Genomic DNA, 18,387 nt, shown 5'->3' on the forward strand with positions numbered 1-18,387 from the left:
CATAATGATAACACAGAAGACAGGGTCACAATGTGGTGCCTTTTATCTTATGGATTCAAGGTTTAATATTCCTAGTGTGGGGATTATTGAACGGGGGGGGGCAGTTATACATAATATTGTTTATTGTGTTTTTCTGTGTTATGTGCGAGATGTGGCTCTGGCAATGGTGAAACTTCAGATTGACTTCCGGGAGTAGTTGCGTGGCTGATTTTGGCGCACTTTCTCCTTAGTGCAGGGGCAGTCCTGCGAGGCATCCAAGTTGACTGGGTGTGAGTTCTCACTTCCTCTGTTGATAAGCAGCCTAGGAGACGAAGCAGTTTCTTTCATGTAATTGGCAAGAGTCCATGAGCTAGTGACATATGGGATATACAATCCTACCAGGAGGGGCAAAGTCTCCCAAACCTCAAAATGCCTATAAACACACCCCTCACCACACCCACAATTCAGTTTTACAACCTTTGCCTCCTATGGAGGTGGTGAAGTAAGTTTGTGCTATGATTTCTACGTTGATATGCGCTTCTCAGCATTGTTGAAGCCCGATTCCTCTCAGAGTACAGCGAATGTCAGAGGGACGTGAAGGGAGTATCACTTATTTGAATACAATGATTTCCCTAACGAGGGTCTATTTCATAGGTTCTCTGTTATCGGTCGTAGAGATTCATCTCCTACCTCCCTTTTCAGATCGACGATATACTCTCAATTTACCATTACCTCTACTAATAACTGTTTTAGTACTGGTTTGGCTATCTGCTATATGTGGATGGGTGTCTTTTGGTAAGTATGTTTTCATTACTTAAGACACTCTCAGCTATAGTTTGGCACTTTATCCATTTATATAAAGTTCTAAATATATCTGTTGTACTTATATTTACCATGAGTCAGGTTCATGTATTTCCTTCTGCAGACTGTCAGTTTCATATTTGAGAATGTAAACATTTTTAAGAAATGTATTTCTTATCTGGGGTTTAGTCTTTTTTCAATTGACTACTTGTAATTGCGGGTATTAGGCCTGCGGGTGCGTCAAATGCTAAACTTTATTGCGTCATTCTTGGCGCGAAAACATTTTTGGCGCGAAAAAGTACGTTTATGACACAACTTCGTCATTTCCGGCGTCATACGTGACGCCGAGACCTTTCACACGGCGGCGTCATTAGTGACGCAAGTGTGTCATTTCCGGTCATTTTTGGTGCCAAAAATACTTTACGTTACGCTGTGCGTCATACTTGGCGCCAAATTTTTTTCATTATTTCAATACCCCTTGTTTGTTTGCCTCTTGCTTTTTGCTTTCAGAGGCCTATGCTATTGCATTTTTTCCCATTCCTGAAACTGTCATATAAGGAAATAGATCATTTTGCTTTATATGTTGTTTTTTCTCTTACATTGTGCAAGATGTCCCAATCTGATCCTGCCTCAGAAGTTTCTGCTGGAACATTGCTGCCTGACATCGGTTCTACCAAAGCTAAGTGCATTTATTGTAAAGTTGTAGAAATTATTCCACCGAATGTCATTTGTAATAGTTGTCATGATAAACTTTTACATGCAGATAGTGTTTCCATCAGTAATAGTACATTGCCAGTTGCAGTTCCTTCAACTTCTAATGTGCATGATATACCTGTAAATTTTAAAGAATTTGTTTCTGATTCTATTATGAAGGCTTTGTCTGCATTTCCATCTTCTAATAAACGTAAACGGTCTTTTAAAACTTCTCATTTAGCTGATGAAATTTCAAATGACCAACAACATAATAATTAATCCTCTTCTGATGAGGATCTATCTGAAACAGAAGATCCTTCCTCAGACATTGACACTGGCAAATCTACTTATTTATTTAAAATAGAGTATATGTGTTCTTTATTAAAAGAAGTGTTAAAGGGACACTGTACTCAAATTTTTTCTTTTGTGATTCAGATTGAGCATGAAATTTTAAGCAACTTTCTAATTTACTCCTATTATCAAATTTTATTCTTTCTCTTGGTATCTTTATTTGAAATGCAAGAATGTAAGTTTAGATGCCGGCCCATTTATTGTGAACAACCTGGGTTGTCCTTGCTGATTGGTGGATAAATTCATCCACCAATCAAAAACTGCTGTCCAGAGTACTGAACCCAAAAAAAGCTTAGATGCCTTCTTTTTCAAATAAAGATAGCAAGAGAACGAAGAAAAATTGATAATAGGAGTAAATTAGAAAGTTGCTTAAAATTTCATGCTCAATCTGAATCACAAAAGAAAAAAATTGAGTACAGTGTCCCTTTAATTACTTTGGATATTGAGGTAACCAGTCCTATTGACTTTCAGTCTAATAAACGTTTAAATGCTGTTTTTAAACCTCCTGTGCTTTCCCCAGGGGTTTTTCCCCTTCCTGAGGATATTTCTGATATGATTTCTAGGGAATGGAATAAGCCAGGTACTTTTATTCCTTCTTCAAGGTTTACCAGCAAAATCTATAGAGTTTTGGGAAAAAATCCCCAAAGTTGATGGGGCTATTTCTACTCTTGCTAAACGTACCACTATTCCTATGGAAGATGGCACTTCCTTTAAGGATCCTTTAGATAGGAAGTTTGAATCTTATCTAAGGAAGGCCTATTTATATTCAGGTCATCTTCTCAGACCTGCTATTTCTTTGGCTGATGTTGCGGCTGCATCAACTTTCTGGTTGGAAAATTTAGCGCAACACGAATTGGATTCTGACATATCTAGCGTTGTTCGCTTACTGCAACATGCTAATCATTTTATTTGTGATGCCATTTTTGATATCAAAATTGATGTTAGATCCATGTCTTTAGCTGTTTTAGCTAGAAGAGCTTTGTGGCTTAAATCTTGGAATGCTGATATGACATCTAAATCTAGATTACTATCTCTTTCTTTCCAAGGTAATAATTTATTTGGTTCTCAGTTGGATTCTATTATTTCAACTATCACTGTGGGAAAAGGAGTTTTTTTGCCTCAGGATAAAAAACCTAAAGGTAAATCTAAGGCTTCTAACCGTTTTCGTTCCTTTCGTCAGAATAAAGAACAAAAACTCAATCCTTCCCCCAAGGAATCTGCTTCCAATTGGAAGCCTTCCTCAAATTGGAATAAATCCAAGCTGTTTAGGAAACCAAAGTCAGCCCCTAAAGCCGCATGAAGGTGCGGCCCTCATGCCAGCTCAGCTGGTAGAGGGCAGATTAAGGTTTTTCAAGGATTTTTGGATAAAATCTGTCCAAAATCATTGGATTCAGAGCATTGTCTCTCAAGGGTATCGAATAGGATTCAAAGTAAGACCTCCTAAAGTAAAAGCTCAGGCTTTTTTGAAGTGTGTGTCAGATCTGGAGTCTTCAGGGGTAATCATGCCAGTTCCTCCTCAGGAACAAGGTTTGGGGTTTTATTCAAACCTATTCATTGTACCAAAGAGAGAAAATTTATTCAGACCAGTTCTGGATCTAAAAATTTTGAATTGTTATGTAAGAGTACCAACTTTCAAGATGGTGACTATAAGGACTATTCTGCCTTTTTGTTCAGCGAGGACATTATATGTCCACAATAGACTTGCAGGATGCATACCTTCATATTCCGATTCATCCAGAACACTTTCAGTTTCTGAGATTCTCTTTTCTAGACAAGCATTACCAATGTGTTGCTCTTCCATTTGGCCTAGCAACAGCTCCAAGAATCTTTTCAAAGGTTCCGGGTGCCCTACTATCTGTAATCAGAGAACAGGGTATTGCTGTGTTTCCTTATTTGCACGATATCTTGGTACTAGCTCAGTCTTTACATACTGCAGAATCTCACATGAATCAACTAGTGTTGTTTCTTCGGAAACATGGTTGGAGGATCAATTTACCAAAAAGTTTCTTGATTCCTTAGACAAGGGTCACCTTTTTAGGCTTCCAGATAGATTCAGTGTACATGACTCTGTCTCTAACAGACAAGAGACGTTTAAAATTGGTCACAGCATGCCGGCTCCTTCAGTCTCAGTCATTCCCTTCAGTGGCTATGTGCATGGAAGTTTTAGGTCTCATGACTGCACAAGGGGTTTGGAAATCTCAAGAGGCGAGATTACCAATAAATATTTTAGAACTCCGTGCAATTCTCAGGGCTCATCAGTTCTGGCCTCTGCTAAAGAGAGAACCGTTCATTTGTTTTCAGACAGACAATATCACAACTGTGGCTTATGTCAATCATCAGGGTGGGACTCTCAGTCCCCAAGCTATGAAAGAAGTATCTCGGATACTTGCCTGGGCGGAATCCAGCTCCTGTCTAATCTCTGCGGTGCATGTCCCAGGCGTAGACAATTGGGAGGCGGATTATCTCAGCCGCCAGACTTTACATCCAGGGGAGTGGTCTCTCCATCCAGATGTGTTCTCTAAAAGGACAGATATCTGCCTTGTCTGTTTTGTTGCACAAACGTCTGGCAGCAGTGCCAGATGTACAGGCATTTGTACAGGCCTTAGTCAGAATCAAGCCTGTCTAAAGACCCATGACTCCTCCATGGAGTCTAAACTTAGTTCTTTCAGTTCTTCAAGGGGTTCCGTTTGAACCTTTACATTCCATAGATATTAAGTTACTATCTTGGAAAGTTCTGTTTTTGGTTGCTATTTCTTCTGCTAGAAGAGTTTCTGAATTGTCTGCTTTGCAGTGTGACCCACCCTATCTGGTATTCCATGCAGATAAGGTTGTTTTGCGTACCAAACCTGGTTTTCTTCCAAAAGTGGTTTCCAACAAGAATATTAACCAGGAAATAGTTGTTCCTTCTCTGTGTCCGAATCCAGTTTCAAAGAAGGAACGTTTGTTACACAATTTAGATGTGGTCCGTGCTTTAAAATTCTGACAGACTTCATCTTTGTTTGTCGTTTATTCTGGTAAGAGGAGAGGACAGAAATCTACTGCTACCTCTCTTTCTTTTTGGCTAAAAAGCATCATCCGATTGGCTTATGTGACTGCCGGACGGCAGCCTCCTGAACGAATTACAGCTCATTCTACTAGAGCTGTGGCTTCCACATGGGCCTTCAAGAACGAGGCTTCTGTTGATAAGATATGTAAGGCAGCGACTTGGTCTTCTCTGCACACTTTTGCCAAATTTTACAATTTCGATACTTATGCTTCTTCGGAGGCTATTTTTGGGAGAAAGGTTTTGCAAGCCGTGGTGCCTTCCGTTTAGGTAACCTGATTTGCTCCCTCCCTTCATCCGTGTCCTAAAGCTTTGGTATTGGTTCCCACAAGTAAGGATGACGCCGTGGACCGGACACACCAATGTTGGAGAAAACAGAATTTGTTTACCTGATAAATTTCTTTCTCCAACGGTGTGTCCGGTCCACGGCCCGCCCTGGTTTTTAATCAGGTTTGAAAAATTTCTTTCTTTATACACTACAGTCACCACGGCACCCTATAGTTTCTCCTTTTTCTCCTAACCGTCGGTCGAATGACTGGGGGGTGGAGCCAGAGGGGGGGCTATATGGGCAGCTTTTGCTGTGCTCTCTTTGCCATTTCCTGTTAGGGAAGAGAATATTTCCCACAAGTAAGGATGACGCTGTGGACCGGACACACCGTTGGAGAAAGAAATTTATCAGGTAAACATAAATTCTGTTTTCATGGTGTTTGTCTCATAAATTCTCCTGGCATTCTTTTAGAATTCCTAGAATTTTACAGTTCCTTCAGGATGGTTTGGATAAGGGTTTGTCTGCAAGTTCCTTGAAAGGACAAATCTCTGCTCTTTCTGTTTTATTTCACAGAAAGATTGCTAATCTTCCTGATATTCACTGTTTTGTACAGGCTTTAGTTTGTATTAAGCCTGTCATTAAATTAATTTCTCCTCCTTGGAGCCTTAATTTGGTTCTGAAGGCTTTACAGGCTCCTCCATTTGAGCCTATGCATTCTTTGGACATTAAACTACTTTCCTGGAAAGTGTTGTTCCTTTTGGCTATCTCTTCTGCTAGAAGAGTTTCTGAGCTATCTGCTCTTTCTTGTGAGTCTCCTTTTCTGATTTTTCATCAGGATAAGGCAGTTTTTCAACTTCTTTTCAATTTTTACCTAAGGTTGTGAATTCTAACAACATTAGTAGAGAAATTGTTGTCCCTTCCTTGTGTCCGAATCCTAAGAATCCTTTGGAGAGATCCTTACATTCTTTGGATGTGGTAAGAGCTTTGAAATATTATGTGGAAGCTACTGAAGATTTCAGGAAGACTTCCAGTCTGTTTTATTTTCTGGTCCTAGGAAAGGTCAGAAAGCTTCTGCTATTTCCTTGGCTTCTTGGTTGGAACTTTTGATTCATCAAGCTTATTTGGAGTCGGGTCCGGCCCCGCCTCAGAGAATTACAGCTCATTCTACTAGATCAGTCTCCACTTCGTGGGCTTTTAAGAATGAATCTTCAGTTGATCAGATTTGCAAAGCGGCGACTTGGTCCTCTTTGCATACATTTACTAACTTCTACCGTTTTGATGTATTTGCTTCTTCGGAAGCAGTTTTTGGTAGAAAAGTTCTTCAGGCAGCTGTTTCAGTTTGATTCTTCTGCTTTTTGATTTTAAGTTTTTTTTCTTTCAAAAATGAATAAACTTTATTTTTTTTGGGTTGTGGATTAATTTTTTCAGCAAAATATGGCTGTTTTTATTTTTATTCCCTCCCTCTCTAGTGACTCTTGAGTGGAAGACTCCACTTCTTGGGTATTGATATCCCATATGTCACTAGCTCATGGACTCTTGCCAATTACATGAAAAGAAAACATAATCTATGTAAGAACTTACCTGATAAATTCATTTCTTTCATATTGGCAAGAATCCATGAGGCCCACCCTTTTTATGGTGTTTATGATTTTTTGTATAAAACACAATTATTTCCAAATTTCGTTGTTGATGCTTTCTACTCCTTTCTTTATCACCCCACTGCTTGGCTATTCGTTAAACTGAATTGTGGGTGTGGTGAGGGGTGTATTTATAGGCATTTTGAGGTTTGGGAAACTTTGCCCCTCCTGGTAGGATTGTATATCCCATATGTCACTAGCTCATGGACTCTTGCCAATATGAAAGAAATGAATTTATCAGGTAAATTCTTACATAAATTATGTTTTCTGTAGTCCGGGTCATAGGAGGTGGTGAGTGCCCCGGCCATTGGAGTATAAAGGTGTCTGTATTTTAAGCTAGTCTAGTCCATAATAAAAGTGCAGGCTATGGAGGACTCTGACACGTTAGAGGGTACTCCCTCTTTAACAAAGTCTCATTCCTGTGTTTATTTTGAGGAGGTTCTTGTAGATCAGCCTGCTTAACTATGTTCCACGTGCCTTGATAAAGTTGTGACATCAAAAACTAAAGGGATGTCCAGTACTACTGAGCTGTCCACCACCTATGTTGGCTCCCCGTCCCGGGAGGTGCATTCCCTGCTTTCATCCCTGAGAGCACATGCAGCGTCCCAGGGTCCAACCATTACTCCTACAGTAGAGATTCTTTGGCCATCAGATTTTGCGGATCAACTGCAAACGGCGGTATCAGAAGTGTTCCATGCCTTACCATGTTCTGCTAAGCTCAAGCGTAGGGCGTATCATGGCAGCCTGACCTAGGGGTTGTCTTCGCCTATGGAAATATCAAAGGCGTTTTGCAATGACGAGGCCCACTCCGACTCTTCAGAGGAGGCTGCTTCTGGGGCAGAGTCCGTGTCATCTCATCCTCCCTCCGGCTGCGGAGGAGCCTGACTTTAGGTTTAGGATGGAGAATTTTTGCTGAAGCAAGTGCTTGCTACTCTGGAGGTTCCAGAACCGAAGCTTCCGGAGCAACCTTCTTATCCTAAGCTTGATAAAGTGTACGAGGACAGGGTAGTGCCTCAGACCTTTCCGGTTCCTGTTAAGATGGCTAATATTATTAAGAATGAATGGGAGCAATTAGGTTCTTCCTTTTACCCTTTTTCTTCCTTTAAGTAACTGTTCCCCGTTCCAGACTCTCAGCTCGAGCTGTGGGGGACTGTCCCGAAGGTGGATGGTGCCATCGCTATGCTCGCGAAGCGGACAACTTTTTTCCTCTCGAGGATAGTTCGTCGTTTAAGGAGCCCATGGATAAAAAGTTAGAAAACATGTTAAGGAAAATGTTTCAACACACAGGGTTTGTTTTTCAACCGGCTGCGGCTGTGGCCGCAGTTTCCGGAGCTGCGACATATTGGTGTGAATCACTGTGTGATATGGTCGAGAGGGAGACTTCCTTCGACAAGATACAGGATAAGATTAAGGTGTTGAAGGTCGCCACTTCTTTAATTTGTGACGCCAATATGAAAATTATTCGCCTGAACGCAAAGGTTTCAGGATTCTCCGTTTAAGCTCGCAGGGCTCTGTGGCTTAAGTCTTGATCTGCGGACATGACCTCTAAGTCGAGGCTGTTGTCCCTGCCTTTTCAAGGAAAGATTCTGTTCGGTCCAGGATTGGATTCGATCATATCCACGGTTACGGGAGGCAAGGGAGCTTTTTCCTACTGCAGGATAAGAAGGCGAAGCCTAAAGGATCTACTTTTCGTCCCTTTCGCACGGACAAGGCCCAGTGCCAGCAGCCCGCAACGAAAGCGGATCAGTCCAAAGGAACTTCGAAGCCTGCTCAGTCTTAGAACAAGTCCAAGCAGAACAAGAAGCCCTCAGAGACTAAATTGGCATGAAGGAGCGGCCCCCGACTGGTCTCCGGACCAAGTAGAAGGCAGATTGTCTCTCTTCTTCGAAGCCTGGTTGCAGGATGTTCAGGACCCTTGGGTTCTGGAGGTTGTCGCCCAGGGTTACAGGATAGGGTTCAGGTCCCATCTGTCCAAGGGCAGATTCCTCCTTTCTTCAAGACCGGAAAAGAGAGAAGCCTTTCTAGATTGTGTGACGGGTCTTACGGTTGGAAGATCAACTCAGGAAAGAGTTCCCTGGTTCCCAGCAACAGGGTGGAGTTCCTTGGCACGATAATACTCTGTCCATGAAAATATTTCTCACAGATCGATGCAGGAAGATTGCGTCCACTTGTCTTGCCCTTCAGTCTTACTCAAGCCTTTCGGTGGCTCGGTGTATGGGGATGATCGGGCTTATGGTTTCCAGCATAGACGTCATCTTTCACCAGGTTCCATCTCAGACTTCTTCAATTGTGCATGTTGAGACAGTAGAACGGCAATCATTCAGATCTATCACAGCGAATATCCATGGATGCTCGGACAAGGAACTCCCTATCTTGGTGGATCTGTCCGGAGCATCTGTCCCTGGGGACATCCGTCCTGAGACCGCCCTGGGAGATTGTGACCACGGATGTGAGTCTGGCAGGATGGGGAGCTGTTTGGGGTTCCAGATTGGCACAAGGAAAATAGACCCGGGAGGAGTCTCTCCTTCTGATAAATATTCTGGAACTTTGAGCAATCTACAATGCTCTGAGGGCGTGGCCGCCTCTGGGGTCGTTCAGCTTCATCAGATTCTAGACTGACAACATTATCTCGGTGGCTTAAATCAACCACGGGGGGGTGGGGGGATGGCGAGGAGCTCCCTAGCATTGAGGGAGGTGTCTTGGATTTTGGAGTGGGCGGAGTCCCACAGCTGCTTGCTCTCAGTGATTCACATTCCAGGTGTGGACAACTGGGAAGCATACTTTCTCAGCAGGCAATCCTTCCATCCAGTGGAATGGTATCTTCACCCCGAAGTGTTTGCAGAGATTTGTCTCAAATGGGGAACGCCGAAGATAGATCTCATGGCGTCCAGACTCAATTGCAAGCTACCCCGAAACGGGTCGAGGGATCCCCAGGCGGAGCTAATAGATGCCTTGGGGATTCAGCCAAGCTTAAATTTTTCCACTTTTACCACTTCTACCTTGTGTAGTGGCACGCATCAAGCAGGAGCGAGCTTCGGCCATCCTGATTGCTCCTTCGTGGCCGCGGAGGACGTGGTTTGCGGCTCTGGTGGGGATGTCATCCTCTCCGCCATGGAGGTTACCCTGTCGCAGGGATCTGCTGGAACAGGGTCCCTTTCAACATCAAAATCTCGTTTATCTGAGGCTGACTGCGTGGAGATTGAGCGCTTAGTCTTAGCCAAGAGAGGTTTTTCTGAAAGTGTGATTGACACTCTAGTTCAGGCAAGAAAGCCAGTACTTAAAGGGACAGATTTCGGCTTTCAGTCTTGTTGCACAGGAGACTCGCTGAGCTTCCTGACATTCAATCTTTTGTTCAGGCTCTGTCTAGAATCAGACCTGTCAGACCTGTCTTTAGGCAGTCTTCTCCCCCATGGAGCTTAAACTTATTCCTTAAGGTATTGCAGAGGGTTCGGTTTGAGCCTATGCATTCTATCGACATTAAGATTCTGTACTGGAAGGTTCTCTTTCTGTTGGCCATTGCATCAGCACACAGAGTATCTGAGCTGGCTGCCTTGCAATTCGAGCCTACTTATCTGGTCTTTCATGCGGATAAGGCTGTTCTTCGCAACGGTTTGGGGTTACTTCCCAAGGTGGTTTCTAACCGTAACATCAATTCAGAAATAATTGTTCCTTCTTTGTGTCCTAACCCTTCTTCTTCTGAGGTGAGGTTACTTCATAATCTGGATGTGGTTCGGGCCTTAAAGTTCTATCTTCAGACTACGAAGGATTTCAGACCGTCTACATCTCTCTTTGTGGTGTATTCCGGGAAGAGCAAGGGGCAGAGGGCCTCTTCTACTACTTTGTCTTTTTGGTTGAGGAGCTTGATTCGCTTGGCCTATTAGACAGGGGGCATAAGCCTTCTCAGAGGATCACAGCTCATTCAACTAGAGCTGTGGCTTCGTCTTGGGCCTTCAAGAATGAGGCCTCTATGGAGCAGATTTGTAAGGCGGCTACCTGGTCTTCCTTACACACTTTTACAAAGTTTTACAAATTTTACGTTTGCTTCGGCGGAAGCTGTTTTTGGGGGAGAGGTTTTTGCAGGCTGTGGTGCCATAAGTTAAGTGTCTGCTATTTTTTCCCTTCCGGTTTCATTCAATGTCCTCTAAAGCTTGGGTATGTGTTTCCCAAAAGTAATGAATGAAACTGTGGACTCTCCTCCCCTTTAGATGGAAAACCTAAATTATACTTGCCTGATCATTTTATTTCCATCATTTATCTTCTGGCACCACTTATACCCTGATATTTTTCCTTGTTCCCTCGGCAGAATGACTGGGGGATGAGGGGAGTGGGGGAGGTATTTAAGCCTTTGGCTGGAGTGTCTTTGCCTCCTCCTGGTGGCCAGGTTCTTATTTCCCAAAAGTAATGAATGAAGCCATGGACTCTCCTCCCCACGATGGGAATACAATTATCAGGTAAGCATTGGCTTACCAACACCTCCCCACCTTACTGGAAACTAGCCTGAAGTATAGCCAAGCCAGAAGAGAAGATGGTAGAAAAAGAAAATAGCGGAAAAAAAAAAAAGGGAAGAGCATTGAACAAATGTTTTTTACAGGCTAAGAATTTTTATGGTTCTAGGACGGGTCAGAAGGCCACTGCCATTTCTTTGGCCTTGTGGTTGAAGCTTTTGATTTATCAAGCTTACACACACCCCAGCACAGTGCTTTTCGATCATTGTTTTTTTTGGCGAGTTTGTTTTGTTCAATGCTCTTCCCTTTTTTTTTTTTTTTCCTTTTTTTTTTTTTTGCTATTTTCTTTTTCTACCATCTTCTCTTCTGGCTTGGCTATACTTCAGGCTAGTTTCCAGTAAGGTGGGGAGGTGGGGGAGGGGTTTTAATGTCTCTTGGAGTTTTGGAATATTTGCCTCCAATTTGTGGTCAGGAGCATAATTCCTAGGAGTAATGGATCATGGACTATCTCAGCACCATGAAAGAAATTATCAGGTAAGCATACATTTTATATATTTTAAGGCAGTGGGGGTGATTTTTTTTTTTCTTTCTTGATTCAAATAGAGCATACAGTTTTAAACATCGTACTAATTTACTTCTATTATTATAACATTTGCCTCATTCTCTTGATTTCCTTTGAAGGAGCAGCAATGCACTAGTGGGAGCCAGTTGAACACATTTAGTGAGCCAATGGCAAGAGGCATGTATGTGTAGCCATCAATCAGCAGCTAGCTTACAGTAGTGCATTGCTGCTCATGAGCCTACCTAGGTATGCTTTCCAAGAAATAATGCCAAGCGAAGGAAGCAAATTAGGTGATAAAGTAAATTGGCATGATGTTTAAAACCGTTTCATCTGAATCATGAAAAATATTGAATTTGATGTCCTTTAAACATGTTAGGCACTAAACCTATTAAGTTAAACGTACTTTAAGATAATCAATGTTAATATTTTTTTAGTTCAAACTTAACATCACTTTCTCTTGTTAAGTGTATCCAGTCCACGGATCATCCATTACTTGTGGGATATTCTCCTTCCCAACAGGAAGTTGCAAGAGGATCACCCACAGCAGAGCTGCTATATAGCTCCTCCCCTAACTGCCATATCCAGTCATTCTCTTGCAACCCTCAACATAGATGGAGGTCGTGAGAGGACTGTGGTGTTTTATACTTAGTTTATTTCTTCAATCAAAAGTTTATTTTTAAATGGTACCGGAGTGTACTGTTTATCTCAGGCAGTATTTAGAAGAAGAATCTGCCTGCGTTTTCTATGATCTTAGCAGAAGTAACTAAGATCCTTTGCTGTTCTCACACATTCTGAGGAGTGAGGTACTTCAGAGGGGGAATGGCGTGCAGGTTTTCCTGCAATAAGGTATGTGCAGTTAAAATATTTTTCTAGGGATGGAATTTGCTAGAAAATGCTGCTGATACCGAAGTAATGTAAGTAAAGCATTAAATGCAGTGATAGCGACTGGTATCAGGCTTATTAATAGAGATACATACTCTTATAAAAATGTATTTTAAAACGTTTGCTGGCATGTTTAATCGTTTTTCTTCTGTTAAGTGTGATCAGTCCACGGGTCATCATTACTTCTGGGATATTACTCCTCCCCAACAGGAAGTGCAAGAGGATTCACCAAGCAGAGCTGCATATAGCTCCTCCCCTCTACGTCACGCCCAGTCATTCTCTTGCACCCAACGACTAGATAGGATGTGTGAGAGGACTATGGTGATTTTATTTAGTTTTATTTCTTCAATCAAAAGTTTGTTATTTTTTAATAGCACCGGAGTGTGTTATTCCTTCTCTGGTAGAATTTGAAGAAGAATCTACCAGAGTTTTTACTATGATTTTAGCCGGAGTAGTTAAGATCATATTGCTGTTTCTCGGCCATCTGAGGAGAGGTAAACTTCAGATCAGGGGACAGCGGGCAGATTAATCTGCAAAGAGGTATGTAGCAGCTTTTATTTTCTGACAATGGAATTGATGAGAAAATCCTGCCATACCGATATAATATCATGTATGTATATTTTACATTTGAGTATTCTGGGGAATGGTACTTCACTGGAATTACACTGTGTATATAAGACTTTAGCCTATTTGCAAGCAACAGGCTTTTTAATAACTCTTAATTTATGTTAAACGTTTTTGCTAGAATGTAAAATCGTTTTCATTTTCTGAGGTACTGGGTGAATAAAATGTTTGGGCACTATTTTTCCACTTGGCAGTTGCTTGATCTAATTCTGACAGTTTACTGATCTCTCTCACTGTTGTGTGTGAGGGGGAGGGGCCTTTTTTTGGCGCTTTTGCTACGCATCAAAAATTTCAGTCAGAAGCTCATTGTTTTTCCTGCATGTTCCGGTTCATCTCTACAGAACTCAGGGGTCTTCAAAACTTGTTTGAGGGAAGTAATCTTCACAACAGAGCTGTGAGATTGTAGTTGACTGTGATAAAAAAACGTTTATTCTTTAACTTTTTTTTCTGCCATCAGGGTTAGTTATTCTTTGCTAATGGGAACAAGCCTTTGCTAAAATTGTGTTTTGTTTTACAAAGATTGATGCTGTAACCTTTTCAGTTTATTGATTTCAACTGTCATATATCTTTCTGTGCTTCTTAGGCACAGTACGTTTTTCATTGTATTTTACTTGAATAATATTTCCAAGTTGCAAGTTTAGTTGCTAGTGTGTTAAACATGTCTGATTCAGAGGAAGAGACCTGTACTATTTGTGCTAATGCCAAAGTGGAGCCCAATAGAAATTTATATACTAACTGTATTGATGCTACTTTAAATAAAAGTCAATCTGTACAAATTGAACAAATTTCACCAAACAACGAGGGGAGAGTTATGCCGACTAACTCGCCTCACGTGACAGTACCTGCATCTCCCGCTCGGGAGGTGCGCGATATTGTGGGGCCCAGTACATCTGGGCGGCCATTACAAATAACATTACAAGATATGGCTACTGTTATGACTGAGGTTTTGGCTAAATTACCAGAGCTAAGAGGCAAGCGTGATCACTCTGGGGTGAGAACAGAGTGCGCTGATAATGCTAGGGCCATGTCAGATACTGCGTCACAACTTGCAGAACATGAGGACGGAGAGCTTCATTCTGCGGCTGACAGTTCTGATCCAAACAGATTGGATTCAGATATTTCAAATTTTAAATTTAAGCTGGAAAACCTCCGTGTATTACTAGGGGAGGTGTTAGCGGCTCTGAATGATTGTAACACAGTTGCAATACCAGAGAAAATGTGTAGGTTGGATAAATATTTTGCTGTACCAACAAGTACTGACGTTTTTCCTATACCTAAGAGACTAACTGAAATTATTACTAAGGAGTGGGATAGACCCGGTGTGCCGTTCTCACCCCCTCCGATATTTAGAAAGATGTTTCCAATAGACACCACCACACGGGACTTATGGCAAACGGTCCCTAAGGTGGAGGGAGCAGTTTCTACTTTAGCTAAGCGTACCACTATCCCGGTGGAGGATAGCTGTGCCTTTTCAGATCCAATGGATAAAAAGTTAGAGGGTTACCTTAAGAAAATGTTTGTTCAACAAGGTTTTATATTGCAACCCCTTGCATGCATTGCGCCGGTCACGGCTGCAGCAGCATTCTGGATTGAGTCTCTGGAAGAGAACATTAGTTCAGCTACTCTGGACGACATTACGGACAGGCTTAGAATCCTTAAGCTAGCTAATTCATTCATTTCGGAAGCCGTAGTACATTTAACTAAACTTACGGCTAAGAATTCCGGATTCGCCATTCAGGCGCGCAGAGCACTGTGGCTAAAATCCTGGTCAGCTGATGTAACTTCTAAGTCTAAATTACTTAACATTCCTTTCAAGGGGCAGACCTTATTCGGGCCCGGCTTGAAATAAATTATTGCTGACATTACTGGAGGTAAGGGTCATACCCTTCCTCAGGACAGGGCCAAATCAAAGGCCAAACAGTCTAATTTTCGTGCCTTTCGAAATTTCAAGACAGGAGCAGCATCAACTTCCTCCGCTTCAAAACAAGAGGGAACTGTTGCTCATTCTAGACAGGCCTGGAAACCTAACCAGTCCTGGAACAAGGGCAAGCAGACCAGAAAGCCTGCTGCTGCCCCCAAGACAGCATGAAAGAACGGCCCCCTATCCGGAAACGAATCTAGTGGGGGGCAGACTTTCTCTCTTCGCCCAGGCGTGGGCAAGAGATGTTCAGGATCCCTGGGCGTTGGAGATCATATCTCAGGGATATCTTCTGGACTTCAAAGCTTCTCCTCCACAAGGGAGATTTCATCTTTCAAGGTTATCAGAAAACCAGATAAAGAAAGAGGCATTCCTAAGCTGTGTGCAAAACCTCCTAGTAATGGGAGTGATCCATCCATTTCAGCGGACGGAACAAGGACAGGGCTTTTATTCAAATCTGTTTGTGGTTCCAAAGAAAGAGGGAACCTTCAGACCAATCTTGGATCTAAAGATCTTAAACAAATTCCTCAGAGTTCCATCATTCAAAATGGAAACTATTCGGACCATCCTACCCATGATCCAAGAGGGTCAGTACATGACCACAGTGGATTTAAAGGATGCCTACCTTCACATACCGATTCACAAAGATCATCATCGGTTCCTAAGGTTTGCCTTTCTAGACAGGCATTACCAATTTGTAGCTCTTCCCTTCGGGTTGGCCACAGCCCCGAGAATTTTTACAAAGGTTCTGGGCTCACTTCTGGCGGTTCTAAGACCGCGAGGCATAGCGGTGGCTCCTTATCTAGACGACATCCTGATACAGGCGTCAAACTTTCAAATTGCCAAGTCTCATACAGAGATAGTTCTGGCATTTCTGAGGTCGCATGGGTGGAAAGTGAACGTGGAAAAGAGTTCTCTATCCCCACTCACAAGAGTCTCCTTCCTAGGGACTCTTATAGATTCTGTAGAGTTGAAAATTTACCTGACGGAGTCCAGGTTATCAAAACTTCTAAATGCTTGCCGTGTCCTTCATTCCATTCCACGCCCGTCAGTGGCTCAGTGTATGGAAGTAATCGGCTTAATGGTAGCGGCAATGGACATAGTGCCATTTGCGCGCCTGCATCTCAGACCGCTGCAATTATGCATGCTAAGTCAGTGGAACGGGGATTACTCAGATTTGTCCCCTCTACTAAATCTGGATCAAGAGACCAGAGATTCTCTTCTCTGGTGGCTATCTCGGGTCCATCTGTCCAAGGGTATGTCCTTTCGCAGGCCAGATTGGACGATTGTAACAACAGATGCCAGCCTTCTAGGTTGGGGTGCAGTCTGGAACTCCCTGAAGGCTCAGGGATCGTGGACTCAGGAGGAGAAACTCCTCCCAATAAATATTCTGGAGTTAAGAGCAATATACAAGGCTCTTCTGGCTTGGCCTCAGTTAGCAACACTGAGGTTCATCAGATTTCAGTCGGACAACATCACGACTGTGGCTTACATCAACCATCAAGGGGGAACCAGGAGTTCCCTAGCGATGTTAGAAGTCTCAAAGATAATTTGCTGGGCAGAGTCTCACTCTTGCCACCTGTCAGCGATCCATATCTTAGGCGTAGAGAACTGGGAGGCGGATTTTCTAAGTCGTCAGACTTTTCATCCGGGGGAGTGGGAACTCCATCCGGAGGTGTTTGCTCAATTGATTCTTCGTTGGGGCAAACCAGAGTTGGATCTCATGGCTTCTCGCCAGAACGCCAAGCTTCCTTGTTACGGATCCAGGTCCAGGGACCCAGAAGCGACGCTGATAGATGCTCTAGCAGCGCCTTGGTTCTTCAACCTGGCTTATGTGTTTCCACCGTTTCCTCTGCTCCCTCGACTGATTGCCAAGATCAAACAGGAGAGAGCATCAGTGATTCTGATAGAGCCTGCGTGGCCACGCAGGACCTGTTATGCAGACCTAGTGGACATGTCATCCTTTCCACCATGGACTCTACCTCTGAGACAAGACCTTCTAATACAAGGTCCTTTCAATCATCCAAATCTAATTTCTCTGAGACTGACTGCATGGAGATTGAACGCTTGATTCTATCAAAGCGTGGCTTCTCCGAGTCAGTTATTGATACCTTAATACAGGCACGAAAGCCTGTTACCAGGAAAATTTACCACAAGATATGGCGTAAATATCTTTATTGGTGTGAATCCAAGAATTACTCATGGAGTAAGGTTAGGATTCCTAGGATATTGTCCTTTCTCCAAGAGGGTTTGGACAAAGGATTATCAGCTAGTTCCTTAAAGGGACAGATTTCTGCTCTGTCTATTCTTTTGCACAAGCGTCTGGCAGAGGTTCCAGACGTTCAGGCATTTTGTCAGGTTTTGGTTAGAATTAAGCCTGTGTTTAAACCTGTTGCTCCCCCGTGGAGCTTAAACTTGGTTCTTAAAGTTCTTCAAGGAGTTCCGTTTGAACCCCTTCATTCCATTGATATTAAGCTTTTATCTTGGAAAGTTCTGTTTTTGATGGCTATTTCCTCGGCTCGGAGAGTCTCTGAGTTATCTGCCTTACAATGTGATTCTCCTTATCTGATTTTTCATGCAGATAAGGTAGTTCTGCGGACCAAACCTGGGTTTTTACCTAAGGTGGTTTCTAACAAGAATATCAATCAAGAGATTGTTGTTCCATCATTGTGTCCTAATCCTTCTTCAAAGAAGGAACGTCTTTTACATAATCTGGACGTAGTACGGGCCTTGAAGTTTTACTTACAGGCTACTAAAGATTTTCGTCAAACATCTGCTCTGTTTGTCGTTTACTCTGGACAGAGGAGAGGTCAAAAAGCTTCAGCAACCTCTCTTTCCTTTTGGCTTCGGAGCATAATATGCTTAGCCTATGAGACTGCTGGACAGTAGCCCCCTGAAAGGATTACAGCTCATTCTACTAGAGCTGTGGCTTCCACCTGGGCCTTTAAAAATGAGGCCTCTGTTGAACAGATTTGCAAGGCCGCGACTTGGTCTTCGCTTCACACTTTTTACAAATTTTCCAAATTTGATACTTTTGCTTCTTCGGAGGCTGTTTTTGGGAGAAAGGTTCTTCAGGCAGTGGTTCCTTCCGCTTAATCCCTGCCTTGTCCCTCCCATCATCCGTGTACTTTAGCTTTGGTATTGGTATCCCACAAGTAATGGATGATCCGTGGACTGGATACAC

At 42.7% G+C, this 18,387-nt stretch overlaps 1 protein-coding gene across 1 annotated transcript in view; it reads left to right on the plus strand.

The window, feature by feature from the left end:
• The window catches only part of LOC128645942 (cullin-4B), a gene marked incomplete in the record, with an annotated part of 284,976 nt that overhangs the window by 245,429 nt on the left and 21,160 nt on the right, over positions 1–18,387 (plus strand).

The sequence above is a fragment of the Bombina bombina genome, chromosome 1, assembly GCF_027579735.1.
Source record: "Bombina bombina isolate aBomBom1 chromosome 1, aBomBom1.pri, whole genome shotgun sequence".
NCBI lineage: Eukaryota > Metazoa > Chordata > Amphibia > Anura > Bombinatoridae > Bombina > Bombina bombina.